Source organism: Lissotriton vulgaris, chromosome 4_1 (genome assembly GCF_964263255.1).
Source record: "Lissotriton vulgaris chromosome 4_1, aLisVul1.2, whole genome shotgun sequence".
NCBI lineage: Eukaryota > Metazoa > Chordata > Amphibia > Caudata > Salamandridae > Lissotriton > Lissotriton vulgaris.
This window is the reverse complement of record NC_141691.1, coordinates 1,118,351,585-1,118,363,729: the sequence shown is the minus strand read 5'-3', so window position 1 is coordinate 1,118,363,729 and position 12,145 is coordinate 1,118,351,585. Positions and strand designations below refer to the sequence as shown.

General features: G+C 43.5%; 1 protein-coding gene across 1 annotated transcript in view; it reads left to right on the top strand.

Moving 5' to 3' along the window:
• The window catches only part of LOC147722959 (dynein axonemal heavy chain 5-like), a 1,378,573-nt gene that overhangs the window by 289,666 nt on the left and 1,076,762 nt on the right, over positions 1 to 12,145 (top strand). The window lies entirely within an intron of this gene.

Here is a 12,145-nt window from a genome sequence, read left to right as displayed (position 1 = left end):
AACGTTTGAAATGAGATGTGGAGGTGAAACATAATGAAATGAAATACCAGTATTTGTAAAGCGCACAGCTACCTCCGAAGTGGAGTCCCGGCGCTGGGGGCCCCTCGGGAAGATTAAGCGAGCTATTGCCCAGAGTCACATGGTGCTGGGCTAACCTGCCGCGGGTGATCAAACCGTGAACCCCATAGTCCGGAATCAGGCACCCTGGCTGCTGCGCCACACCTCTTCCATAATGTCTTAAGTTATATTGTTATGTCACGTAATTTTCTATCTGTCTGGGGAAAAATCCTACACGCGGAACAACGTGAGCACGAGCGACTGCTGTTCGCGTCATCAGGCGATTCTGCGCTATTTTTTCATGCAAAATACATCTTTGTGCACAAAGCAGTGCTAAATGCAGGTTTTGCGGTTTGTGTAATAAGTAGGCAAAAGGAAATTACACAAATTTACAGAAACTCTGTTCACCATTAATTAAAACCTGCTACAAGTAAAAGGAATCATATATGTGCTTGTGTATAGAGGCAGATCAAATTTAAGGAACGCTTTAGCGCAAATCATAAGTAGGTGGTTGCCCAGGGAACTATCAAGGGGAGATGAATGGTCCTTGCAAGCATCCAGATTTTCCAAATAGTTATCATTAACCTCTACTTCGGTAAGTCCTTTCTTTCATGTAACGGGTGAAGGGATGTCTCACCCGTCTCACCTGTCTCAACACTCCCCCAGTTGCTGCACACTTGCATACAATGCGGCCAGTTAAATGCACACCTTTGCTTTTCCTGGTAGTACCAGTTGCCGGGTCTGCTCTGAGGGTAATGGTATGACTCTTCTTAAGGTGAAGATAAGTCCTATTGTTTCCCTCCACCACTAAAGTCCTGGAAATTGGTACTGGCAGCTCGGTTTGAGAGCTAAAACAAAGGCTAAAACCCCCTCTGTCCTTCCAGAGAAATAAAAACTTGCAAACCAGAGGAAGAATATCAGGACGGGGAACAAGGCTCTGGCTCTAGCAAGCAGAGTCAAGGCAGGGGACAGAGTACTGCAGAAAGCTGAAAGTAGGAAACTTAAAGGCCAAGAGTATCTAAACCAAGCAGCGAACGGTATTGTCCTCAGGAAGAGTTGTGACACTCCTATTGCCAATGCTCAGCACATTTTGTAGTTAGAAGAAAGAGTAACTTGCAGTGGTCCCTCCTCGGCTAAGGCGGAAGAGCTTCGCCCCACTGCCTTCATTCAGCAAAAGAAAGAAAAAAAAATGATAATAACGTAAAGTTATTAGTATTTTTTGTCCTCCTGAGGCAGCTTGAATGAGGGGGAAGGGCTGAAGAGCAGGGGAGGAGGGTACATCCCTCCTAAGTGCGCAATGACTGTTTGGTCAGCCTTCTCAGTCTGCCCCGACCAGTCAATGCCACTTTCTCCCTTCTCCATTCAGGCTTCATTATAGACTGCACGAAGAACATGCCCACCCCTACAGCCCCTGGCTGAGCGCTTTATCATGGCCGGACCAATCACAACACTGCATTTCAGCAATGTGATTGGCTGTGGCAGACATAGGAGCCTGACGCTTCCTGGTTCCTGCCTCTCCAAAGAAGGAAGATTCCTTAATAATCGCTATTAGGGACTCGCAATTCCTAGCTTTGAAGCATGTGCCCCTAAGATTGCAAAACGATTTCCTGTTCTGAGTAAAAGGGCAAATTTACCGTAGGGAGGAAGAAAATGTCCCAATCTTGGACCCTGTCACCAGGCAGGTTGCTCCCCCACGCCACCACACAGCCCTCCTGTGTACCCTGAGCCACTGCTGCCGCTAATACTGGTTTGTGCTTGCTTGTTTTACTTTTCCGTGCTCTCTGTACTTGTGCCCCTCTGCGCCTCACTTTGCCTGTGTACCCCCTGCTCTGTGTCCCCACCTGCTCAGTTAGCATTGTTGTTTTGTGCCCCTCTGTGACCACTTTTTCCTTCTGTATCCCGCTGTGTGCCCGCTCATCCCTGTCCACGCTCTTTCCCGCCGCTGCGTCCCCTGCGGCCCCACCCCGACTGCTCCCATTCGCCGCCTTGCTCCCGCCTCCCAGCTGCTCCTCCCTCCCACTGCCCCTCATATGGAGGCCGCGAAGTGGCCGCGCCGCTGGCGCGCCGAAGGCGTGCCTAAGGCAAGCCCGTCTTTGCCCGTCCACGCCTGGATCGCGCCCAGCACCAGGATCCCTGGCCCCCGCACTCAACACGACGCACACCACCGCTACGACTCCGGCACCCTCCACTCACTCAACGCTGGACGGTCACACACCTTCTGCCTGGCCACCCAGAAGCGCACACAAGGACCCTTCTCCTGCCAGAGCTGCAGCTTCACCGCCAACTCACCCACCAAAGAACCCAACTTCCTCAGATGCATCCTGCTCAACACCCGCTCCGCCCGAAAACACGCCGTCGAACTCTGGGACCTACTCAAAACCAACGCCCCAGACGTCACCTTCCTGATGGAGACCTGGCTGACCACCACCTCAGCGCCCAACATCGCCATAGCCATCCCAGAAGGCTACAAGATCACCCACAAGGACTGCACCAATGGAGTAGGTGGAGGAATTGCCATCTTCCACAGAAACACCACCAAAATCTCGACAGACACCGACGACACCCTCAGCACCGCCAAACACCTGCACTTCAAGATCCACACCGACCCCAACACCACCCTCAGAGGCACCCTCGTGAACACACCCCCCAACCTCAGTTCAGCGACTCCATCGCAAGACTTCATCAGCACAAAAGCCCTCGCCTCCACGGACTACATCCTCCTCGGGGACCTGAAGTTCCACCTCGAGAACAACAACGACTCCATCACCTCCACCCTGATCGACAACCTCGGCAACCACTCACTCAGCCGGTAAACAGTCAAAATATCGAGTTTTTAATTTCGACCTACACTTATATCGAGTTGCTAATATCGATGGGACAGAATATCGATGTCCAGAATATCGATGGCCAGAATATCGACCCTAAGGTAAGTAATATCGAAATTACTAATATCGATAGCATATATATCGATGTAAGTAATTTCGATTTACTAATATGTGTTAGAAATATAAGTTAAGTATTTAAATTAATTGTTATAATATGTGTTTAATATGTTTTTATAATTTAAAAATATATAAGAGTAAATAATATGTTTTACTACCACAGCGGGTTGTGGGTTTATAGGGGAATAGGGTGGGAAGTAATTTATTTGTAATTAAATAATTAATTTTTCAATGATTAATTTATTTTGAAATTAAATATTAATTGGCAATTATTTATTTAAATTGATTAATTGATTAATTAATTGATAATTTATGTATATTTTTAAGTAAATTATGTTTTACTACCACAGCGGGTTGTGGGTTTATAGGGGAATAGGGTGGGAAGTAATTTATTTGTAATTAAATAATTATTTTTCAATTATTAATTTATTTTGCAATTAAATATTAATTGGCAATGATTTATTTTAATTGATTAATTGATTAATTAATTGATAATTTATGTGTATTTTTAACTAAATTATATGTTTTACTACTGGAGCGGGTTGTGGGTTTATAGGGGAATAGGGTGGGAAGTAATTTATTTGTAATATTAATTAATTTTGGGTAAAGGGGTATTTTTAGGGTTCAGGGTCAGTTTTCAGTTTTTGGGTAAAGGGGTATTTTTAGGGTTCAGGGTCAGTTTTCAGTTTTTGGGTAAAGGGGTATTTTTAGGGTTCAGGGTCAGTTTTCAGTTTTAGGGTAAAGGGGAATTTTTAGGGTTCAGGGTCAGTTTTCAGTTTTTGGGTAAAGGGGTATTTTTAGGGTTCAGGGTCAGTTTTCAGTTTTTGGGTAAAGGGGTATTTTTAGGGTTCAGGGTCAGTTTTCAGTTTTTGGGTAAAGGGGTATTTTTTGGGTTCAGGGTCAGTTTTCAGTTCTTTGGTAAAGGGGTATTTTTAGGGTTCAGGGTCAGTTTTCAGTTCTTTGGTAAAGGGGTATTTTTAGGGTTCAGGGTCAGTTTTCAGTTTATGGGTAAAGGGGTATTTTTAGGGTTCAGGGTCTGTTTTCAGTTTTTGGGTAAAGGGGTATTTTTAGGGTTCAGGGTCAGTTTTCAGTTTTTGGGTAAAGGGGTATTTTTAGGGTTCAGGGTCAGTTTTCAGTTTGTGGGTAAAGGGGTATTTTTAGGGTTCAGGGTCAGTTTTCAGTTTTTGGGTAAAGGGGTATTTTTAGGGTTCAGGGTCAGTTTTCAGTTTTTGGGTAAAGGGGTATTTTTAGGGTTCAGGGTCAGTTTTCAGTTTTTGGGTAAAGGGGTATTTTTTGGGTTCAGGGTCAGTTTTCAGTTTATGGGTTAAGGGGTATTTTTAGGGTTCAGGGTCAGTTTTAGGTTTTTGGGTAAAGGGGTATTTTTAGTGTTCAGGGTCAGTTTTCCCTACTGTTGCACCCACTGGAGTGGGAATAGTAATTATTGTTAAGTAATTATATATTATATATGATTTATTTATTTATTTTTTTATTAAATATGTATTATTATTTTTTTTAACAATTATTACATATATTTAAATATGTTTAAGTAATTATTATGTATTATTTACAGTTTTTTTTAAGTTATTTTAAATAAAAAAAATCGATATATTTAACAACGATATTTTTAACATCGATATTAAATTTTCGATATTTTGGTACTTACCATGTTGTACATAGGGCGTCGATATTTTTGCTATCGATATAATTACGCCGATATTTGTGTAGGTCGAAATTCTGTCTGTCGAAATTCTGTCATAGATCCCACTCAGCCGGACACACGCTTGACCCCATCTTTTTAGGAAGCACCCACGTCTCCTTTGACCGCACCACCGAACTCCACTCGACCAACCATGACTGCATCCACTTCACCTTCCGGAAACCCACCACCCACCACCGCACCCTGCCGATACCTCGCCGCAGCTGGGGCAACATCATCGAGGACCAGCTAACCACCGCCCTCACCCAGAGCCCACCCGCAGACCCCACCAACCCCGACCCCGCAGCCTCAGACAGTGGATCGATGACTGCGCCAACACCCTTGCCCCGCTCGAGATACCCCCCAAAACCCAGACCAGCAAGAGAGCTAGCTGATTCACCGAAGACCTCCAGGCCTCCAAGCAAACCTGCCGAAAACTGGAAAAAAACTGGACCAGCGAAAGAACACCGGAAAGCTACACAGCCCACAGGAAAGCCACCCGCCGACACCACCAACTCATCAGATCCACCAAAAGGACCACCTTCAGAGACCGCATAGACAACAACACACACAACAGCAAAGAGCTCTTCAGCATCGTGAATGAACTCTCGAACTCCTGTTCCAATGACATCCCACCGTCACAAGACCTGTGCGACCTGTGCGACTCACTGTCCACCTTCTTCTATCGCAAGATCGCAGACATCCACAACAGCTTCGACGCCGTCATCACCCCGGCAACCACTGGCACCACCGCCCCCACAGCCACCACCCGCAACAACCGCCTGCTCGCATAGACCAACATCAACGACGACGACACCATCAAGATCATGAACATCGTCCACTCTGGATCCCCAGAAGACCCCTGCCCACACCACATCTTCAACAAAGCCAGAAGCACCAGTGAGAGGATCAGCTGAGTGTCGTCAGCCTAGGTGATGATGTTTAGGTCGTGCCGTTGGGCGCCGTGGGCGAGTGGTGCCATGTATACGTTGAACAATGTTGGGCTGAGGGATGATCCTTGGGGTACTCCACAGATGATCTAGGTGGCTCTGGAGCGGAAGGGGGGAAGGTGGATACTCTGGGTTCTCCCGGTGAGGAAGGAGGCGGTCCAGTCCAGGGCCTTTTCTTGGATTCTGGCGTTGTGGAGGCGAGTTTTTAGCGTGCAGTGGCCGACTGTGTTGAAAGCGGCTGACAGGTTCAGGAGGATGAGGGTCGTGGTTTCTCCGTTGTCAAGCAGGATCCTAATGTCGTCGGTGGCGGCAATGTGGTCAGTTTCTGTGCTGTGGTTGCTACGGAATCCGGATTGGGACGGGTCCAGGATGCTGTTCTCTTCGAGGAAGCTGGTCAGTTGTTTGTTGACGGCCTTTTCGATGACCTTCGCCGGGAACGGGAGCAGGGAGATGGGTCGTGAGTTCTTTGGGTCCTTCGGATCCGATTTCTTGAGTAAGGCGTTGATCTCTGAGTGTTTCCAACTATCCGGGAAGATAGTTGTCTCGAAGGTGCTGTTGGTGGTTTTCTGGAGATGGGGTGTGATGGACGCCTGATCCTCGACATCTCACGCCGCAGCCACATCACACCCCACCTGAGAGACCTGCACTGGCTCCCCATCACCAAGAAGATAACCTTCAAGCTCCTCACCCACGCACACAAGGCACTCTGCGACACCGGACCAGCGTACCTCAACAGCCGACTCAGCCTCTACACCCCATCCCGCCAGCTCCACTCTGCAGACCGCGCCCTCGCCACCATCCCTCGCATCAGGAGAGTGACCGCCGGCGGCAGATCATTCACCAACCTCGCCGCCAAGACGTGGAACACCCTCCCCATCCGCCTACGGCAGACCGAAGACCTCCGAACCTACAGGAGACTCCTCAAGACCTGGCTCTTCGAACAGTAGCAGCGTTCACCACCCCTCCCCAGCGCCTTAAGGCCCTCGCAAATGCTATTATTGATTGATTGAACCTGAAACCATACTTTAAACACGATCAGCAGATGGCCTTAATGCAAAAAAACCTAGTTCCTGAATACTCATAGTGTCAGCCATCAAAACCAAGGGTTTGGAAAACCTCTGGGTAGAATAACAACATTATTCACAAGGGTTGGAGATTGAAAGATCCATAGAAGAAGAATTTAATGCTATCTGATGATCATTTATTTTGGCAGAAGTGCCTTGTCAGCTATTTTAAATTAAAAGAGACCATTTTCAGCCTCATGCCAAAATCCTGCTGTGCGAACTGTAAAATCTGGAATGCCTAACAGTCCCATGGCTGATCACCTTAGAATTACACCAGTGTTGGAAAAGATGCACAGTGGTGCTATGGGGTTCTACTTAGTGCAACTGTTGAAACTTAGCAGAATTCCTGAACACATGTGCCTGCTTCTGAGGAAATGGGTCCTTCACTGAACAGTGCCAGACCCAAGGGAACAAGGCCACCTTCCAGACAGTTTCATCCTGATCACAGGCCAGCAGGGTTCAGAGCTGTCCATCAAGAGCTAGATTAATCAATCTATTGTTAATAACATCCATAGGTAAAGTGCAGCTCACGGTTTTACTTTCTCTGGAGTGCTGAACTCTACCCCACAATAAGCAGAAGTCAGAGAATCACATATTTGTATATACTTCCAACAACCTCAGGTATAGCACCCGATCATTTCACTGTGTTTAACCATCCTAAAAAACAAACTATGCCTAGTACCAGACCACAGTGAGACTTATCATATATGTACAAGGGCAGGTAGAACCCCCCCTTGAGAGTCTTGCAGAGCCTATGAGGGAGCTGCCCATGTGAGCCGGATAAAATAGGAGGGTTCTTAGTTATGTGGCCATTAGTAGCAAAGAGGAAAAGTATTTAAAATATAATATTATGTGTTCGGGCGTGACAACAGGTTGCCTTTATTGGTGTTTCAATGAAAAAAATAAACTTAGTGGGTGTTCATAAATCTACATTCTCCAAAGCACTGTCCCTCATGTGTGGGGGGGATCACGGACATAATATCGAGCCCATTAATATCGAGTTACAAAAATATCGATGACAAAATATCGAGGGACAAAATATCGAGTTTCTATCTTCATACAGGTAAGTACAAAAATATAGACTCTGAAATATCGACTGTAAATATTATAGACTGTCAAAATATCGTTTTTTTATGTCTTTAAATTAAGTTAAAACTAATATAATAATAAATATATTTAATATAAACTTAGTTAAAATTATTAAATAAATGTAATATTAATAAATAATTACTGTAAATTACAAAAATGTTATAACAAAAATAATAAATATATATATATATAAATACATATTATTAACTAAACATATATAATATTTTTACCGTAGCATAGCAAAATGGTTCAAATGTATTGTAACAACTATAGTGAATTCAACAGTAGAAAAACGCAGGATAGCGTAGGGGTAAAAAATACTATTCCCACTCCAGTGGGTGCAACAGTAGGGAAAACGTTGGATAGCGTAGGGGTAAAAATTACTATTCCCACTCCAGTGGGTGCAACAGTAAGGAAAGCGCTGGATAGCGTAGAGGTAAAAATTACTATTCCCACTCCTGTGGGTGCAACAGTAGGGAAAGCGATGGATAGCGTAGGGGTTAAAATTACTATTCCCACTCCAGTGGGTGCAACAGTAGGGAAAGCGTTGGATAGCGAAGGGGTAAAAATTACTATTCCCACTCCAGTGGGTGCAAGAGTAGGGAAAGCGTTGGATAGCGTAGGGGTAAAAATTACTATTCCCACTCCAGTGGGTGCAACCGTAGGGAAAGCGTTGGATAGCTTAGGGGTAAAAATTACTATTCCCACTCCAGTGAGTGTAACAGTAGGGAAAGCGCTGGATAGCGTAGAGGTAAAAATTACTATTCCCACTCCAAAGAGTGCAACAGTAGGGAAAACATTGTATAGCGGAGGGATTAAAATTACTATTCTCACTCCAGTGGGTGCAACAGTAGGGAAAGCGTTGGATAGCGTAGGGGTAAAAATTACTATTCCCACTCCAGTGGGTGCAACAGTAGGGAAAGCGTTGGATAGCGTAGGGGTTAAAATTACTATTCCCACTCCAGTGGGTGCAACAGTAGGGAAAGCGTTGGATAGCGTAGGGGTAAAAATTACTATTCCCACTCCAGTGGGTGCAACAGTAGGGAAAGCGCTGGATAGCGTAGAGGTAAAAATTACTATTCCCACTCCAAAGAGTGTAACAGTAGGGAAAGCTCTGGATAGCATAGAGGTAAAAATTACTATTCCCACTCCAAAGAGTGCAACAGTAGGGAAAACATTGGATAGCGTAAGGGTTAAAATTACTATTCCCACTCCAGTGGGTGCAACAGTAGGGAAAGCGTTGGATAGCATAGGGGTAAAAATTACTATTCCCACTCCAGTGGGTGCAACAGTAGGGAAAGCGTTGGATAGCGTAGGGGTTAAAATTACTATTCCCATTCCAGTGGGTGCAACAGTAGGGAAAGCGTTGGATAGCGTAGGGGTAAAAATTACTATTCCCACTCCAGTGGGTGCAACAGTAGGGAAAGCGCTGGATAGCGTAGAGGTAAAAATTACTATTCCCACTCCAAAGAGTGTAACAGTAGGGAAAGCTCTGGATAGCATAGGGGTAAAAATTACTATTCCCACTCCAAAGAGTGCAACAGTAGGGAAAACATTGGATAGCGTAAGGGATAAAATTACTATTCCCACTCCAGTGGGTGCAACAGTAGGGAAAGCGTTGGATAGCGTAGGGGTAAAAATTACTATTCCCACTCCAGTGGGTGCAACAGTAGGGAAAGCGTTGGATAGCGTAGGGGTTCAAATTACTATTCCCACTCCAGTGGGTGCAACAGTAGGGAAAGCGCTGGATAGCGTAGTGGTTAAAATGACAATTAATTAATTAACAATTAACAATTTTAATTAATTTACATAATTAATTAATTATTATTAAATTACTTCCCACCCTATCCCCCTATAAACTCACAACACATTACAGAAAATAATGTACTAAATATTAATTATTTATCAATTAAATATTTATAATTAATTACCAATTATATTTTAATTAATTACCAATTAGTAATTAATTAACAATTATTATTAATTTACATAATTAATTAATTATTATTAAATTACTTCCCACCCTATCCCCCTATAAACTCACAACCCGCTACAGAAAATAATTTACTAAATAATAATTATTTATCAATTAAATATTTATAATAATTACCAATTATATTTTAATTAATTACCAATTAATAATTAATTAATAATTATTATTAATTTACATAATTAATTAATTATAATAAAATTACTTCCCACCCTATTCCCCTATAAACCCACAACCCGCTACAGAAAATAATTTACTAAAAATTAATTATTAATCAATTATTATTTTTTACCAATTATATTTTAATTATTTACCAATTAATAATTAATTAACAATTATTAATTTACATAATTAATTAATTATAATTAAATTACTTCCCACCCTATTCCCCTATAAACCCACAACCCGCTACAGATTTATATTACACAATTATTAAAAATATTAAAAACTACCTTATTTTCGATTTTTTTTTGTCTATATTCTATCTAGTCGATATTATGTCTAGTCTATATTTTTGATTCGATATTTTGGCTATTAATATCGATATTACTCGATATTTTTGTAGTCTATATTATGTCTGGTCGATATTTTGGGAAGTCTATATTTTTTACTCGATATTTTGTCCAAACGATATTTTGGATTCGATATTATGTCTGTTTACCGTGTTGTGGGGCCTAGATGTAAAGATGTACCCTATTCCTGTTAGGACTGGCAAAGCCAGCCATTAGGGTTCACAGAGATGGGGCTTTGGCTGTCTCCCTTTCAAACCACTGGCTTGCTTGGGTGGGCCTTCTTCATATATTGGCTTGCAACATTGTCAGTCATTTCTTGCATCAGCCCATTTTTATCTCACAGTCACCATAATGTTATTTGCTGTTGGAGTGTCGGTTCTGCATCCTAGGAATTGCTCCGATTGAAAAGAACGAGGGACTGTTGCTCATATGAGAAGTACCCTCAATCATCACACTTATTGCCGCTGCGAAATAGATGAATTTTGTACACAAAAAAAATCAGTGTTGGTATTTTCTTTGACAGTTATTAGACACAATGGTTATGCACGAAGCAAAACAAACTAATTGCTAGAGATGGCAAGTTCGCCTCTTCTAGTGGCTGCAATGAGAGTATCGATCCTTTGAGCTGTTGATAGGTTTCCGCATAATTGAGTTGCTGACAGGGATCCGCATAATTGGCAGCACCCCAGCCCCCGGGCACTGCTGAAATACAAATTCAGTGCACTCTGCGGTTTTGACAAAGCCAATAGTTTTAGTTTATAACTGAATATGTAAGCCAGACCTATCCACCTTACTAATGCTTGTGTTGAACTGTATTTAAATAAAACAAACACCAATACTGTTTCTTGTATTTATAGTCCAATCAATACAGCCATATTGAAAGACTAAACCAATACGCTAAAGACTCTTAGTTCTGTCTGAATTAATCCCTTTTTTATTTTCTTATTTTTCAAAACGGAATTTTTTCAATTTTTGCAAAATATTTACATTTTTCAAGATTATACCAATAGCACATTAAAACATACACTTGTACAAACAAGCATTGGAAATGCAATAGGTCTCGCACCATTAGAGTTAGTGCTTTTAGAATTGTTTATGGGTTTTTTTGTAAATGTTTAGCATTTTTGTTTCCTGTAGCCAATGCGAAAGTATTACAAATAAAAAAAGCCATAAACATTTCTAAAAGCTCTAACTGAAATGGTCTGAGAACTATTGTACTGTGTGAGGGTGAGGGTGAGTGAGGGTGAGGGTGAGTGAGGGTGAGTGAGGGTGAGTGAGGGTGAGTGAGGGTGAGTGAGAGTGAGTGAGGGTGAGTGAGGGTGAGTGAGGGTGAGTGAGGTTGAGTGAGGGTGAGTGAGGGTGAGTGAGGGTGAGTGAGGGGTTGAGGTTGAGGGTGAGGTGTTGAAGGTGAGTGAGGGTGAGGGTGAGTGAGGGTGAGGGTGAGTGAGGTGTTGAGGGTGAGTGAGGGTGAGGGTGAGTGAGGGTGAGGGGTTTTGGGTGAGTGAGGGTGAGGGGGAGTAGTTGAGGCTGAGTGAGGGTGAGTGAGAGTGAGGGTGAGTGAGGGGTTGAGGGTGAGGGGTTGAGGGTGAGTGAGTGAGGGTGAGGAGTTGAGGGTGAGTGAGGGTGAGGGTGAGTGAGGGTGAGGGGTTGAGGGTGAGTGAGGATGAGTGAGAGTGAGGGTGAGTGAGGGGTTGAGGGTGAGGGGTTGAGGCGAGACCTAAAAACCTGACGATCGTAGGGTTTAGCAAGATTTTGGGGGTGAATGTAAAGAGGCTTGATGTGTGCATAAGTGCCTCTCAGGCAATACTTAGCATGAGCCCCTTCCCCTCCAAGAACACACCCCCA